Source organism: Thamnophis sirtalis, unplaced genomic scaffold (genome assembly GCF_051295495.1).
Source record: "Thamnophis sirtalis isolate CommonGarterSnake01/CBP01778 unplaced genomic scaffold, rThaSir2_p1.2 scaffold_3, whole genome shotgun sequence".
Lineage (NCBI taxonomy): Eukaryota > Metazoa > Chordata > Lepidosauria > Squamata > Natricidae > Thamnophis > Thamnophis sirtalis.
In genome coordinates, this window is record NW_028261383.1 from 170,335,095 (window position 1) to 170,352,694 (window position 17,600).

The following is a 17,600-nucleotide window of genomic DNA, read 5'->3' on the forward strand; positions in this document are numbered from 1 at the left end:
CTTATCAAATATTTTTTTTTCTAATCTGAAACTATTGCTTGGGCAATATCAAATATTACAATTTTGAATAATTATGTGATTGCAGGGCACTTTGAAACCAGTCTAAGTACAAACAGGTTGCCAAGCATCCAGATCACGATGAATTAGTATTATATGACTGGGTTCACCAACAAATGCGCGCTCGACAAAAGCGCGGCGATGAAACCACGCCAAGAAAACCGCAAGGTCGAAATCGCACCAACAAATGCGCGCAGAAGCGTGGCGACAACAGCGCGCCGACAAAAGCGCGCCTTCAACAAAGAACTAATAACAACCTAATAACCCTAATCCTAACCCTAACTCTGAACCTAACCCTAACCCTAACACTTACCTTAACTTAAATCACGCTTTTGTGGGCGCGGTTTTGTCGGCGCATTGTTGTGGGCGCGTTTATGATGTTGCAGTTTTCTCGGCGCGCTTTTGTCATGCGCGCATTTGTCGGGTTACGATATGACTGTATTATACATGAAGAAATACCTTGCCAAGTGTTAATAATTTATCTTAACTGTAGATGAATGGTAATTAAACCACATTGTTAATTGGATAAGGACTGTAATTAACCATGGCTTTTCAAATAATGTGAAGTTCCATTGTAGCAACTGTTTGACATGAAGCACAATCTGGATTGGAAACTACTGACCTTTCTGCTGGCAGATGTCTTAAGAAATAAAACATTTTTAAAAATACATATGCAATGTAAAACAAAGCCATACTCAGCCACACTTGCTATCCCAAACAATGTTTATCCTGTCATCCCAACATCAATTGAAATACAAATTTTCTTCTTCCCATCTCATTATTTAAAGGAATTTGGCTAGTCACACAACTAGAGGATTTCGGATTAACTTCCATAAATTTCTCCCTGAGTTACAATAATGGCATCTTCCAAAGCACTTACATTTTTACTTAAAAGAAAATGAGTGCATCAGGTGTGACGTACAAAAGGACTGGCTTTGATAAATGATGAAAAATAACGCAAAAGAAAAGCCCTTATGCAACTAAGAATATAAACTTGCTAACTCCTTGATGTAACATGTGTTTATTTAGCCATGTATGCTTTGTCTTTCTTCCACATACATAACTCTTAACAACTAGCAGCTTCTTGTTTGGCTGGATGACAGTCTCATTCTTCAGATTCCATCAAATTCCATTTTGTTTAATCACTTCAAAGATTTCAAGTCTATGATTCTAAATTCTCAATGGAAGCTGATGGGAAAAGCTGATTATGTTGAAAATTGTTTCAGGAACAACAGCCATTTGTTTACAAATAAGCTTTTGCTAAAGTGTTTGGCAGAATTCAGATTCAAAGGGGTGGCAATGAACAAAATCTAAAAAGCTCAGTGTGATTTTATGCTGCCCCAAAGAGTTTTGTTCTTCCGAAAACAAAAATGAGAAAATGCTTGAATTTGAAAAAGTTATTCTACCTTTGTTGATTTAGAGATACCCTTGTTTAGCAACTTTTGAATTGTAAACTGCCTAGCATCATTGACTAAGATAGGCGGCTATAGGGGTTGAATAAACAAACAAACAAACATACAAACTGCAATTCAATCATGTGACTGAGAGAAGCTGCAAAGATTGCTAGTTTAATAACACCTATAGAAAATTATTTACTAATTTTTTTGAAGTAGAAAGCATAACAAATAATGACAATAACTTTATATATTAATTTAGCAGAGTTGTAATTCTAGTACATAGTATAATAAATAATAATAATAATATTACACACTGTAATAATTACACACTTATCACACACTGTTGATCACATACTCAGCTGCTGTAAAAAAATCACGCAGACTGATTATAAATTGCGGCACAATTCACTAGCACAAATGATCCATTGGAATTTGTGCAAAAATTATAATATTAAAACAGTAACAAACTGGTGGGAACATCAGCCTGAAAAAGTCACAGAAAATCAGATGGTCAAGATCTTGTGGGATTTTCGCATACAAACAGACAAAATACTGGCGCATAATACACCAGACATCACACTGGTCGAGAAAAATAAGGTCACAATCATAGACATCGCAATACCAGGTGATAGCAGGGTCGCCGAGAAGGAACATGAAAAAATCGCAAGATACCAGGACTTAAAAATCGAAATTCAACGACTATGGCACAAACCAGCAGTGGTAATTCCAGTGGTAATTGGCACACTGGGTGCTATTCCAAAAGCACTGGAATTACATTTAAAACAGTTAAAAATTGACAAAATCACCATCAGTCAAATGCAAAAAGCTGCACTGCTTGGATCTGCACGCATATTACGAAAATACGTTACGACGTCCTAGGCCCCTGGGTGGGCCCCGACTAGTAATCAATGCCAAATCCGGTGAAACAACTGGCCGCTGTGATACAATTGTATAATAATAATAATAATAATAATATGATGATGATGATGAACAGAAAAACAAGGAAGCTTATGACAATGAATCATGCTTTGCACCCTAAAAGTGATGTTGACTGATTATATCTCTCAAGAGCAGAGGGTGGTCAAGGACTCCTACAAGTAAAACAGACTGTGGAAGAAGAAAAACACAGCTTGAATGATTACATCCAGAAAAGTGAAGAACCAATGATTAAGGAAGTGAATAAAGGAGGCCTTTTAAAGGCAACTAAGTCAAAAGCTGAATATAAGAAAGAAGTAATTGAGAAGCGAGCTGAAAATTGGAAAAACAAAGCTATGCATAGCCAATATTTGAAAAGTATTGAAGGCAAAGCTGACCAAAAGCTAACTTGGAACTGGTTAAGATCAGGAGCACTGAGAAAAGAAACAGAAGGCTTTATTTTGGGCACCTCAAGAACAAGCCTTAGCCACAAACTGCATGAAGGCAAAAATTCAACATGTTACCACCAACAGCAAATGTCGCCTCTATAATGAGAAAGACGAGACAGTCGACCACTTGATCAGTGGGTGCAGCAAAATTTCACAAAGTGACTACCTACATTGCCACGACAGCATTGCACACAACAGGAGAACTCACCTATACTGTTAAACTCAGTTATGGCCCAATATTACAAATCAAATGAGCTTATTATAGCTCTAAGACCGGATACAATAAAATATCTAACACTAGAACTGTTACATACCCACACAAACAGGGTGGATAAAAATCGATGATTTTTTTAAAAAAACAAACGAAATAGCGTTGGTGGTCGTAAGTTGAGGACTACCTGTACAATAAATAAACACTGAACAATCTTGCTAGTGAATGGGAAGAATCTTATTCTGGAAATGATGTCCTTTTTAAAGAACCGAGGTGGCACAGTGGTTAAGGGTGCAGTACTGCAGGCCACTTCAGCTGACTGTTATCTGCAGTTCAGCGGTTCTAATCTCACCGGCTCAAGGTTGACTCAGCCTTCCATCCTTCCGAGGTGGGTGAAATGAGGACCCAGACTGTGGGGGCGACATGCTGACTCTGTAAACCGCTTAGAGAGGGCTGAAAGCCCTATGAAGCGGTATATAAGTCTAACTGCTATTGCTATTTTCCCTAAATATCTGCACTTCACATTTTATACCACAAGATGGTACTGAAGTCATAAAGAAACAATTCAATCTTTTTCCTAGCCAACATTATAGAATTCATTCAGGCCCAAAGTATAATGAAAGGGGGGCGGCAGTATCTTCTCCCATTCATTTTTAAGTGAATTATCAGGTCCGTATGAAAACTATAAAGAGTAGAACATTTTCCCTTTCTTTTCCTTTTTTAAAATCATGACAGAGAAAGAAAGAGAAGGAGAGGCGAGGAGAAAAGAAGTTTCTGAGATTTATAAAATATGTGAATTGAGTTAAAACCAATGGGTAAGTTACACATCAGAGGAAGATATTCTTCTCAACCATACAGATTAAAAAGTCAGAAAAACAGGAGCTAATTCACATGTTATCCTTCAAAAATGTGAATACATGGGGGAGGGGTGTTATGTCTTCATTTAAAAAATATTCAAGCAAGGAAAACTGTGAATCTTGCAATATAGTTGAAAGTCACTGTTTTGATTAATGGTTTCACCTTCTATTCTCTGCGCCTTACGTAGAAATACAATTGGGAAACACGGTTGTATATAATTATTCCTACATATAAAATAGAAATACCTGACTTAGCCATCACTTTCTGGAAGAAAAGAAGAATGTCAAATAAAGAAACATGCCTCCAAGAATCCATATTATAAATGACTTTCTGGCATCATTCTGAGTTTCAGAAGATACACTTCACTTGTCTTCAAATTAGAGGCTAATTCATAAAGCACACCAGAATTAACAAGTTAAAAAGTACTATGTCTAAACTTAAGAAAGAGAAGTTTCTCAGACTATAATTAGTTCTCGACTTACAACCATACCCCCAAGTTACAACGGCCCTGAAAAAAAGTTACTTATGGCCATTCTTAACAGTTACAACCGTTTCCACATCTCTATGGTCATGCGATCAAAATTTAGCTGCTTGGCAGTTGGCATGTATTTGTCGGTTGCAACATCCCGGGGTCATGTGATCACCTTTTCTGACCTTCTGACAGATTCACTTAGCAAGCGTGTTTCTAACTGAACAACTGCAGTGATTTGCTTAATAACTTTGGCAAGAAAGCCCATAAAATGGGGCAAAATTCACCTAACTGTCTTGCTTAGCAACATAAATTTTGGCCTCAAATTTTTGCAGTCACAAGTCAAGGACTACCTGTAAAGTATTGTTCAATATTACAAGAACAAGCCATAGCAGCTTCATACCCATATGTTCCCCTTTCTTCCTGGTATTAGAGCTACAAAGGAGAATCTGAAGTTTCTATGGCTCTTCCCAAAGGTGCTTTTTTAAAAGGCAACTGAACTTTGTTTTTCCTTGAAGATATTTTGCTTTTCATCCAAGCTTCTTCTTCAAGGAAAAACAAAGTCCTTTTGCCTTTTGAAAAAGCACCTTAGGAACAACCATGGCCTGAATGACTGATAATCTCCCGACATTTCTATGGCTCAATCTGCTGTATGAATCTGTCTAACAGTGGTTTATCTTTCCAAATGATAGCTAAAATCAGAGTAGGACACATCAGAGTTCAATTTGCGATAGTGGACTTAATATAAAACTGTAAATGCAGTTTCTTTATTACCTCACAACTATGCCTTAATGGCTGGAATAGATTTAGCCACAGGGTGATTACAGAGTAATCAGAATTTAATTGTAGATCTCTGTGCAATATGCACTATATTAATTTCCCATTTTTTAAATAATTGCATCATAATATTGATTTTTCCACCAAACCTCTGCTGATAAGGGGGAAAAGCTTAGGATAACAAGACGGTTTTATGAAAGGCTTGTAAGCTGAGTCCTAGCACTGTAAACAAATTCCTAGCCTAATTCACAGACACCCTGCCCTTTTATTAATACACCTTTTGCATCTTCTTCTGATTTGTCAATCTTAGGGTACTAGTTCCTAAAACATAAACATTTGCTGCTTCCCGTGGCCTTATTAAGATTGTCAATGTTGCTCATCTATACTTGCTACCAAAGGGGGGGGAAATGGTTAGCAGTCAGATATTTATTTAATCAAACTAACATACAGCATGGTAGTTTTATGAAACTTGCCTTTTAAAATTCTGCTCTTCTCTCAATTATTTTAAACATACTTACTTGACAGACAAATAGTTCCTGATTGAAACAGGAGTATATTCATTGGAATAAACTGAGGTTAACAAGAATATCTTTCATTCTGCACTATTTGAATGTGTTTCTGATTTCTCTGCTACTGAGACAGAATTCTGCAGAGACAGAATTTTTAGCACTCTTTAATTTCTAAGTGAAAACAAGAAGTTCAATGTTTAAGGTAAATTGCTGATAATGATACAAAGGGTGATATTTGAGCACACTTCAATAATAGTTTCAAGTAGCCTTTGCACATGAGTAATTTCTTCTATCAGAGCACCATACCCAAAGCTTTTCTCAGTATAGTTGATACAGATTCTGCTCACTTGCTAATATAATCCTTTTGTTATCTCCACTCCACTATTTGAGGTTCCACTCATTTATAAAAGTTGTGTTTTCCCACAGTGGTCAACTAAATATTTATGGGAGGTGTTCACAAATAAGCTCCAAATCACTCTATAGAGAATGCTATTTCTTCTGTTCTCCATCTAAGCTTGGTGCACTTAAAGGAAAGAAACACTCGTGTGCGATTGATGTTTGTCGACTTCAGTTCGGCATTTAATACAATCATTCCTCAGCGTCTAGTAAGTAGACAAACTGGGCCTTTTAGGCTTTAATACTATTTTGTGAAACTGGATTCTTGATTTTCTTATTGATAGGCCACAGCAGAGGTGGGTTCCTACCAGTTCGCACCTATTTGGTAGAACCGGTTCGTCAAATCTACCAAACCAGTTAGAAGAGGCTCCACCAGTGGACCCGGAAAGCAGGCCACACCTACAGAAGAGCTTCCCAAAAAATTTGAAACCCACCACTGGGCCACAGTATGTGCAAATTGGGAGTAATATTTCTAACACCATTTTCTTGAGCACAGATTCTCCTTGGGGCTGTTTCCTAAGCCTCCTGTTAATCACCCTGTTGACCCATGACTCTTGTGCTACGTTTTCAACTAAGCATTTTGTGAAGGAGGTGGATCATACAACAGTAGTGGGCCTTATTGAAGATGACAATGAGGGTGCTTACGAAAAGGAAGTAGAGGGTTTGCTGAACTGTTGTAACAAAAACAGCCCAGAGAGATTTTAATTTCTGGTGGACCTGTCCTCCATTAGTTAATCCAATCTCTTTTTAAAGCCTTCTAAAGCCTTCCAAATCCTTGCCCATCAATATATTTTGTATTAATAATTTTTCCAGGTTAATTATATCCTGCATGAAGAGGTGCTCCTGAAGGTGTTTTATTTGCTTTTGTTTGCATGTCGCTCTTTGGGTTGCCTTTTCTTTTTACTAGATTGTTTTTTTAGTTGTTTAGGAGGCCATTGGTCCACTTCAGGAAACTCAGTTTTGCAGCAATTCTTCTCAACCTCAAGGAGCTTACAATCAACAAGTCTCTTTCTCTCTCTCGACCCTTCCCTCCCTCCTTCTAACTCTCTCTTTCTTTGCTGGATCTCTTCACTGATGGGAGAGGCTTTTATTTTGGATTTGGAGGTTTTTTCCAGGTAGATGGTGGGGTCTGTGTTTAGAGGTTTGTAAGCAGGGTCTTGGAGTAGGTTGGATAGAGTTCCACCACAAATCCGCGAAGCCTTATCTGCGGAGACATAAGCGCGAAGACTAATTCGCGCTGTTCAAAGCGCTAAGGAAAAACATGACCCTACTGCGATGACATAATCGCGGAGGGCAAATCCGCGCATTCCCAAGCACTCAGTACCCTAAACCTAACCCTAACGCTAAACCTAACGCTAAACCTAACCCTAAAACAAACCCCTAAACCTAATCCTAACCCTTACCTTAATTGAAATCGGCTTTCTGCCGCGGCGCCGTTTTAAAGCGCCCTTCTGTTGCCACGCTGTTGTCGCGGCGGTGATGACGCGCGGTGATGACATCGCGGCTTTAGCGACACGATTTTATCACCGCTATTTTGACGAGCGCGGTTTTGTCGTGCCATGGTTGGATAGTTTGGCTTGGTGGTCAGACGTGTTCATCACCACTGTGGCGTTACTTTTGTCTGCTGGGAGAATGATTATGTTGTTGTCTTTCCTCAGGTTGGTCAGTGCTTTTTGTTCTTCTTGCTGTAAGTTGCTTCTGGGTGGATTACTGGAGCAAAGGACGTTGGTGACTGCAAGTCTGATTTTATTGGCTTCATCCGGGTTGATTTTGGTGATGTAGCTTCAACTCCGCATATGATGTCTTCAATGGGGATGTGTTTAGGGGCGACTGCAAAGTTGAATCCTCTGGAAAGGACATTGGTTTCAGCTGTGGTGAGGGTTCTGTCTGATATGTTGTGTACTGTTTGTTTCATGAGTTGTTGTGGAGAGGGGTTGGGCTTCTGTTGTTTTTCTAGTCTGTGGAGTTGGTTGGTGTGTCTGTCTGTCTTGTAGGAGGTTTCGGCTCTCCAGAGGGCTAGTTGTTTGGATTTGTCCCAGAGTGCTGGGTGGATTTTGTTGCTGAATTTGAGGTGAAGAGTGAGTAGGTCTCAGTTGGTTTGGTCTAGTAGGAATGTTTTTCTGTTGAGTTCGTTTCTGATAAGGGCTAATTCAGTTCCTTTCGGCGGCTAAAGTTTTAGAATGGAATTTTAGTTGGAAGCATGTGAGGATCAGGATTTTGTCTCGGCAGTTGTGTAGGAATGTGAGGTCACATAAGATGGTGGCTCTTTGGACGTCAAGTGTGTGTATGTATGTATGTATGTGTGTATGTGTGTATGTGTGTATGTGTGTGTATGTGTATATGTATATATATATATATATATATATATATATATATATATATATATATATATATATATATATATATATATATATATATATATATATATGTTATATTTATGTTGATAAATAAATAAAGGGAGACTAGTAGTCTCCCTTTATTTATTTATCAGCATAAATATAACAAAATGTAACAAAAAGGCAACAGTAAAAAATATTGGGTTTCTGTCTGGATGGTCTCTTGTGACGAGCCTAATGACAGAGAGTGGAAGTGTGACCTTCCTCCCATACTTGGGCATACCAGGGGTTGTGACTTTAAGTGTATATTTTCATATATATATGAAAATAAATTTATGCAGGTCTTAGCATATTCAGATCTTTTCCCGTGTAAAATTGAGAGTATCTTGGCGACGTTTCAACGAGGTCCCACTCACCATCTTCAGGCTGGTGCCTTTGGCTTTGTGCTTGTACGAGCAAAGCATGATTGGAACTGCCGTCTTTCTATAAATATTGGTGGGGGTGTGTATACACACACACACACACACACACACACACACACACACACTGTATATATATCTTTCCCTCTATGTCTCTTGTCTCTCTCTCATTCCCTCCTCCCCCCCATCTCTCTCCTGGAGGCAGTGGAGGTCAAAAACAGGGCACACAGGAGGCCTCCGTCAGCCCGTTTTTGGCCTGCAGAGCGCTACTGGAGGTGCGGGAGGCCGAAATGGGCCTGTTTTTGGCCTTCAAGGATGTCCATGGGCCATTTTTCATCTCCCCCGCCTCCAGAAGGACTCTGCAGGCCAAAAATGAGCTAAAATGGGCCCATTTTTGGCCTCCGGGGCAGCCAACTGCCCCGTTTTTAGCCTCCCTCCCCCCGACTCCAGTAGCACTCTGCAGGCTAAAAATGTTGGCCTTACCTTTCAGTTCGTGAAGGTAAGTCCTGTGCTCAGCCGGTGGGTGGGCAATGTGAGTGGGGCAGCCTCAGGGTCCTGCATGTGCAAGATTAATGCCTTTGGCGGTTCCACCACAAAAGCGCGTAGGACAAAATCGCGCTCGACAAAAGCGTGCTGTGACGTCATCACAGCGCGACGAAAAAGTTCGAAAAATGTAAAAATAAAGCGAAAACCTTACCCTAAGCCCCCCAAACCTAACCCTAAACCTAAACCTAACTCTTAACCTAACCCTAAACCTAACCCTAAACCTAACCGTTAAAGTAACGAAAAACCTAACGCTAACCCTTAACCTAACCCTAACGCTAACGCTAACGCTCTAAAGATAACCCTAACCCTTAACCTAACCCTAACCCTAAACCTAAACCTAACCCTTACCTTTATGTGAATCGGCTTGCTTTAATTTAATTTTTATTAATTTTTATTTGAATTTTTCGATCTTTTTCGTCGCGCTGTGATGACGTCAAAGGCGCGATTTTGTCGATCGCGCTTTTGCCGTCCGCGCTTTTGATGGGTCACGGCCTTTGGCAGGTCACATGTGGCCCGCGGGCCGTAGCTTGAGGACCTCTGCCCTATACCATTTCAGACAAATTGCTGTCTAATCTCTTCAAGCTCTCCAGTGATTTAAAATGTTTTATAGATGGTATAAAACTCCATCAATAATTGCCAATATAGAGAAATCATATAGTAATAAATGTTGGAAATGCCATAATATGGAACAATTTGCCACGTGTGACAAACATGTAAAAAAACTCTCAAAAGTACTTGAAAGAAATACACAGTACTATTCAGAAAATTTTAGATTTTTTTTAAAAAGCTGAAATGAAACCATTCTTTTTACTAGGCATAATTTTTTTTTAAAATCACCATGTGATACATGCTTATGGCATCAATAATACATTTAGTACAACACTGGGAAAGAGATAAGTTACAAACAGATCACACTGGGAACTTGTGGGGGGATGGTTCACACAAGAAGTGGACAAGCGCACACAGCTCCATTCACACAAGCAGCAGGCATGCATGCCTGCCACTTGCACAAATGGAGCTGCACGAGCCTGCACATGCTTGCCACTTCCGCAGCCCACTTCCAAACGGGCTACGGCCCAGTAGTGGGTCACCGGGGGTTGGGGACCCCTGCACTACTGAGAAGTAATCTTGAAGTTCGATAAAGGAGAAATTGGAAACTCATTTGTTTCTATGTTTCCATAATGTTTTATGTTTTTTCCCTTTTTGTATTTTTAAATAATTCTTACTTATATTATTAAAACTATATAATATACATAAATACAACTTCAAGATTGTTCTGTATTCAAATATACACTGAGAATTAACTGTACAATCTTGGTAATTTTTGTCTACTTATAAATACTGTATATTTTTTTTACCATTCATTTCTTTCATTTTCCTTTAAACTTATTAATACGAGTAATTCTTGCTTTAATGACTAAAATTGGGACTGGCAATTCCATCACTAAATGAAGTGAACATTAAATGTGACCACAAAGGACTTACAATTTCAATTCCACTATAGTCATTAAGTGAATCATCCACAGTTGTTAAATGAAATATCATATGCCCATGATTTTACTGCGAGCTTCTCTGCTGACACTATATTTCAGAAGCAGCTGAGAAATATACAAATGGTGATCACGTGACTATGAAATGAAGTGAAATGGCTGCAAAGTGCCTGAATGTCGATCACATGACCACAGGAACATTGCAACAGCCATATGTGTGAGGACCAGTTGTAACTTTTTCAGTGATATTGTAACTTTGAGCAGTTACTAAACAAGCCAGTAGGGTTTGCCTGTATAATAATTATTTCACAAAACAGAGACAAGAGTCAGTCTGGATCAATATAATGAGTATTTGCTAACTTTTCCACAGTGGTTAAGGACACACACCTCTCAAACATCTGAATGAATAGATTCCCTTATTTAGCTCTATTTGGGGCTTTTTTAAACAACTGCATCTATCTATCTATCTATTGTGTGTGTGTGTGTGCATGTTTGTGTGTGTGTGTGTATGTATGTATGTATGTATGTGTATATATCTATATCTCTATATATCTATATCTCTATATATCTATATCTCTATATATCTATATATCTATATATCTATATATCTATATCATCTATATCTATATCTATATCATCTATATCATCTCTATCTCTATCTCTATCTGTATCTCTATCTATCTATATCTATATCTATATCTATATCTATATCTATCATCTATCTATCTATCTATCTATCATCTATCTATCTATCTATCATCTATCTATCTATCTATCTATCTATCTATCTATCTATCTATCTATCTATCTATCTATCTATCTATCTATATATATATATATATATATATATATATATATATATTAGATTTTACAACCCCCGGTATGCCCAAATATGGGAGGAAGGTCACTACTTTCATTATTTATTAGCATAAATACAACATCTATATATCTATATCTATATGTATGTATGTGTGTGTGTGTGTGTGTGTGTGTGTGTGTGTGTGTTGTATTTGTGCTGATAAATAAATAAAGCACAAATACAACACAAATGTAACAAAGACAACAGTAAAAATATTGGGTTTCTGTCTGGATGGTCTTTTGTGACGAGCCGATAGACAGAGAAAGGAAGCAGTAGACTTCCTCCCATATTTGGGCATACCAGGGGTTGTGACACTAAATACACACACACACACACACACACACACACACACACACACGGTAAACCATTTAGCTTTCCAACTATTTTCCATTTAAATGTGCACTGAAATGGGAGACAAAGTTAGACGGAGTTTCTCCCACCTGCTTTTCTAAACAGAGATTCTATTGTTTTCTACCTGTGTGCAACACACCTGGTTTAAATGTCAATGGAGACTACTTGAAAGATTCAGTTAGCTGGTTTAGATAAATATGGACTCTCCATCTTTCACCCTATCCATATCAAGCCATAGCAACATCTCTCCCCACTTAATAACTACCCATAAGTATAATTACAAAACAGCTACAATCTAAGCTTCTCATAGAAATATTTAAACCATTGTTTTATTCTTAATAATTAATTAATGCTAAATTGGAAGCTAAAAGTGTCTGCATTGTAATGGATCCAATGTTTGTAATTTATCACCAAGAGCCAAGGTGGCGCAGTGGTTAAATGCAGCACTGCAGGCTACTGCTAGATCAGCAGTTCAGCGGTTCAAATCTCACCGGCTCAGGGTTGACTCAGCCTTCCATCCTTCCGAGGTGGGTAAAATGAGGACCCAGATTGTTGGGGGCAATATGCTGACTCTCTGTAAACCGCTTAGAGAGGGCTGAAAGCCCTATGAAGCGGTATATAAGTCTACTGCTATTGCTATATTGCTATGTTTGTCTCATTGCTTTAAACTTATTTGCTTAGAAGGTGTCAGGCACAGAAGACCAAGATCACATGTGAAGTTCCAATTAAACTGATTTACTATTAATAATGCCTATGCACAAAAATCTACTCAACTGTCTTGGTGTTAAATAAGGGTCAATAAAATTTAAGAGGGGTTGGACTTACTCCATTTGTGACTATGTAGAGACTTTAGGCTGATTCCACTTTTGGCTCCGCATCGAAGTTTTCGAACTGCTTCTCCTATAATGATCTAAATTGATTTCCTTGGTGAAGGTTAAATTGTATAAGGTAGTCATCACAACCACAACTGAGCCCCAAATTTTTGTTGCTAAGTTGTTAAGTGAGTTTTGCCCCATTTCATGACCTTTCTTGCCACAGTTGTTAAACGAATTACTGTACTTGTTACGTTAGTAACACAATTGTTAAGTGAATCTAGCTTCCTCAATGAATTTGCTGGTCAAACAGCCACAAAACATGATCACATGACTCTAGGACACTCTGACCATCGTAAATATGAAGCAATTAGCAATAGCAATAGCAGTTAGACTTATATACCGCTTCATAGGGCTTTCAGCCCTCTCTAAGCGGTTTACAGAGTCAGCATATTGCCCCCCCAGTCTGGGTCCTCATTTCACCCACCTCGGAAGGATGGAAGGCTGAGTCAACCTTGAGCCGGTGAGATTAGAACCGCTGAACTGCAGATAACAGTCAGCTGAAGTGGCCTGCAGTACTGCACCCTAACCACTGCGCCACCTCGGCTCTTGCCAAGCATCCAAATTCTGATCACATGATAATGGGGATGATGTAGTGGTCATGTGAAAAACAGTAATAAATCACTTTTTTAGTACCATTGTAACTTCGAACAGTCACTAAATGAATGGTTGTAAGTCAAGGACTACTTGTATGGTATTTTTTTCTTAGAAGCCTTTAATATTTTTTCTTGACTACACACTGAAAGATGACATTTTAAAGATTTGTTTATGGATAAGATATGGGAAGAGGAGAAATTTTGTTGCACTTTTAAAGAAAGTGATATGCTATGGTATTAAAATTGAGAGGAGAAACAGAGAAGATGGTAACAAATTAATTTCCGTGACGTGATTTGAAGGGATTAAATTAAATTGTCAATATATTACCGTGTCTGGTAATTCCTAATGGAATTTTTCTTGAATAAGTTTGAATGATGAGGTCTTGAAGATTTGTTTATCTATATGAGAAGACATGGGAAGATATTTTTTGTTTTGTTTTTTTTAGAGAAAATGGCAAGATTCTATGTAAAGTAAGGAAAGGATTATAAAACTGATTTACTTGTTTAACGTTCACACACACACACACGTTCTTTTTGGTGACTCTCAATGGATTAAGATCAAATGATTAGGCTTTATTATTTGCTAACAGATGAAACATGACATGGTAGGGGAAGTTGGGTTGCTTTTGAGTCAACTCCTTGTGACTGGTTAGACAAGCCTATGCAGCTGACTGTAGTTAATATTTTTTTGGGGGGGGAGGGAAGCATTACTGAACAAATTAATGTCTACCTTAAGCCAAAAAAGGACCCCAGAATGCAGACACCCATCTAAGTCATCAGTAGATAAAATGAATTAGAAGGCAATATTTCTCCACATATTGTATATCCATAAAATAATTGGACATATGGCCCATGCCACTACAGTATATAAGAAAAGTGGGAGGGCTTGGTCCTGCCCATTCATTTGTTGACATAATGCTAGAGAAAATCATATTTTCCTTGTGTCACTCAAAATAATGACTTAGTCTATTTGAAATGTCTGACTCCTGACAACATTTTTAAAAAATCTAGGCAAAGTTTTATTGTTATTATTTTTGTAAATTACAACACAGGTTTCGATTTCGATTTTTATTGTATTTCTATGCTGCCCTTTTCCCAGAGGGACACAGGGTGGCTCACAACCAAATCAAGGGGGGGGGTACAAACGGAAAAAAAGAAAAGAAAAGAAAGACAAAGGACAACATAACACCACAATTTTAAAAAACAATCAACAGCCACACCATTCGAGCGGGGACAAGAACTCATTAGCCCCAGGCTTGTCGGAACAGCCAGGTTTTTAAGGCTTTGCGGAAAGCCTGGAGGGTGGTGAGGGTCCGAATCTCCACGGGGAGCTCGTTCCAGAGGGCCGGAGCAGCCACAGAGAAGGCCCTCCTCCGGGTAGTAGCCAATCGGCATTGGCCAGTGGATGGTTTAAATTTCTTCATTCTCCATTTCACCTATATGCAGTCAGTCTTGTACAGAAATCTGTACACCTTCATGTAGCTTTGCTTCACTGGCAGCTTGGTTTAACAGCTTCTATCCTGCTGCTGTATTTTAAAATCCATCCAGTCAATTACTTGAGCAGAATCAAGCAAACCAAGTCCATTTTATACATTTAGATAAATTTGCCAACTGATTTGGTCCAAATGGCTTCCCAGTTCAGAAAGTGAAATGCAAATTAAGGTTAACTGGTTTTTAATTACAATTTTAACAGCTTTGTTTCTAGCAAGTGATGGGCAGAGGAATCAAATATGTGATTTAGTACACAAAAATGGAGCAAGAGGGCCTTCTTGGCTTTGTCCGAAAACAAAGATAGTTACAATGTTTAATTTGGCAGCCTATCATACACCGCGTCAGATTTAGTACATCAATCAATTTCAAATCAGTGGACAACAGGAAAAGAGAAACCTCAAAGGCGGTATAAGCACTCTATAATTTGTGAGTACAGAAATTCAAGACAACCGTGGCCTGGCCCATTCAAGCAAGAAACATCACACATAATCCTCCTTCATCAAAGGAACCAATTTGCTGAAAAGCAGTAATTAAAGTAGGTGCTGTTCAGAAGGCCATGCTGGTTTCAATTACGGATGACAATAGCTTCTCTGTACTGAAAAAGAAAGTGGCTTCTTCCAATAAAAGGAAGTTCAATATAACTGCATAATTTTAATTATCCAGCAACTTGGACTTGGATTATGTTCAAAAACTGCTTCTGTTGATGCGTGCACACTAAAAGATCAAGGCCCTAGAACTTAAACATATAGCCTCCATGCATAATGGTATGAAGGCAATAAACATATTAAATCCCTTACAAGCTATAATTGCTGTAATTGCAGCTTTTTTAAACTCAAGGTGACAGTTGCCACGGGCATATCCCCCTTAAAAGTACGGTAGAACAAGGACACGCAGTGTATGTGGCCAAGACAATTAAAAATTACTTTAAATTTAAAATAACAGTTAATATAATGGTTCGCGTTTTTCCTTTTTGATAAAAATGATTACCTGAGTGGTAAGGTAAGTTTCTGTGTCTTAAACAGTTCCGCAGCAGTAATTAAGCAAATTACCCAGCCGTTAAGCAAAACACCTCAAGATTGTAATTCGTGATTTTAAAAGCAGCTTCTCTGTTGACTCTGTCAGAAGCTGTCCGTGAAGCACCAAATGATATTTATGTGACCAAGGATGCTGCAAGAGTAGTAAATGCCCACTCGCTGTGAAGCACCTGAGTGTTGATTACATGGCCGCAGAGCCGTGCAATGATTATAACTGCAAGGATCATTTGTAAAGTTACATTTTCGATGCCAATGTAACTTCAAATAATTGCTAAACAGGGCACTCATTACGTGACGATTGGATGTATAGGAAGTGTGTAGATCACTTAGCAAACCTTCAAAGTTACAACCTACTTGATGGCCACATCCTGCAGTCACATGACTGCACTTCCTGTAAAACAGCCAGATTTAATGTCCCATGGTCATGTGATCGTATTTTATGATGGTTTTGCCCCAAAACTGGCATTTACTTCCGTTTTTTTGGCAAAAGTGCAATAGCAAACAAGCGGTAGGCTTAACAATCACTGTTAACTTAACAACCATGGGCCTTTTATGACTGCTGCATTCACAGCAAAAACACTGTAAAATTGGGTCATGTGACTGACCCATTTTACAATCATCACAACTTACAACTGTAATGCGGGTAAACTCCATTGTGACTGTAATACAAGGACTACCTTCATTGCATGCATATGGCTAACAACCATTTGCAAATACCATGGTATTAAAAAAATGCATTTTTCAACCAATGTGTGCATTTAAGACCAAATTTCATGTGCATGACAATAAAGTATGCTCGAATGAGAGCAATGCTGACATTATCTGTACATGAGGAGTTTATCTAAATCAGACAGCAGCTATGAATGTCTTTCAATTCACTAGTAATCATTTCACTTAATGACCTGGTCACTGGTACAGAATTTCACTAAACAAGGAATCGATATAGTTTGAGTGAACAATGCTAGGTGAAATTTAAGAGCAGGAAAACAAGTATGTGATTAGCAATAGCAATAGCAGTTAGACTTATATACCGCTTCATAGGGCTTTCAGCCTTCTCTAAGCAGTTTAGAGAGTCAGCATATCGCCCCCACAGTCTGGGTCCTCATTTCACCCACCTCGGAAGGATGGAAGGCTGAGTCAACCTTGAGCTGGTGAGATTTGAACCGCTGAACTGCAGATAACAGTCAGATGAAATGGCCTGCAGTACTGCACCCTAACCACTGCGCCACCTCGGCTCATCACTTTCTCATGATGCAGGACCGCCAACCAAAGGATCATAGGGAAGACACATTTCTTGCCAATATGATACCCTGATGATATCTAACACCGAAGATGTTTAAATATGCAAACTACCTTAAGATCAAAAATGTATCCAGTCTGTTAATATGATAGAACATCCTGATCACTGATAGGATAACCTGAATGCAAAAGAAGAAGAGGTGTGTTCCTAGCTTAACACAGATGCATCAGTAGCAACTACCTATCAGGCTAAAAGGGGAAATACAAATTATTCCCTTGGCTAAATTGTGTTGCAGACATTCCTTGGCTTCAGAGCAGAAAGGCAAGGA

At 38.6% G+C, this 17,600-nt stretch overlaps 1 protein-coding gene across 3 annotated transcripts in view; it reads right to left on the reverse strand.

Annotated features, from left to right (window-relative positions):
• Positions 1-17,600, reverse strand: part of MECP2 (methyl-CpG binding protein 2) — a 78,641-nt gene that overhangs the window by 15,764 nt on the left and 45,277 nt on the right. The window contains exon 1 of one of the 3 annotated variants that reach the window (XM_087710908.1): positions 13,836-13,894. The exons of the other annotated variants lie outside the window; for them this stretch is intronic. The gene's annotated coding sequence lies outside the window, so the exon portion shown is untranslated. Of the gene's footprint in view, positions 1-13,835; positions 13,895-17,600 lie in introns of those variants that run through there. 3 annotated transcript variants of the gene reach the window in all.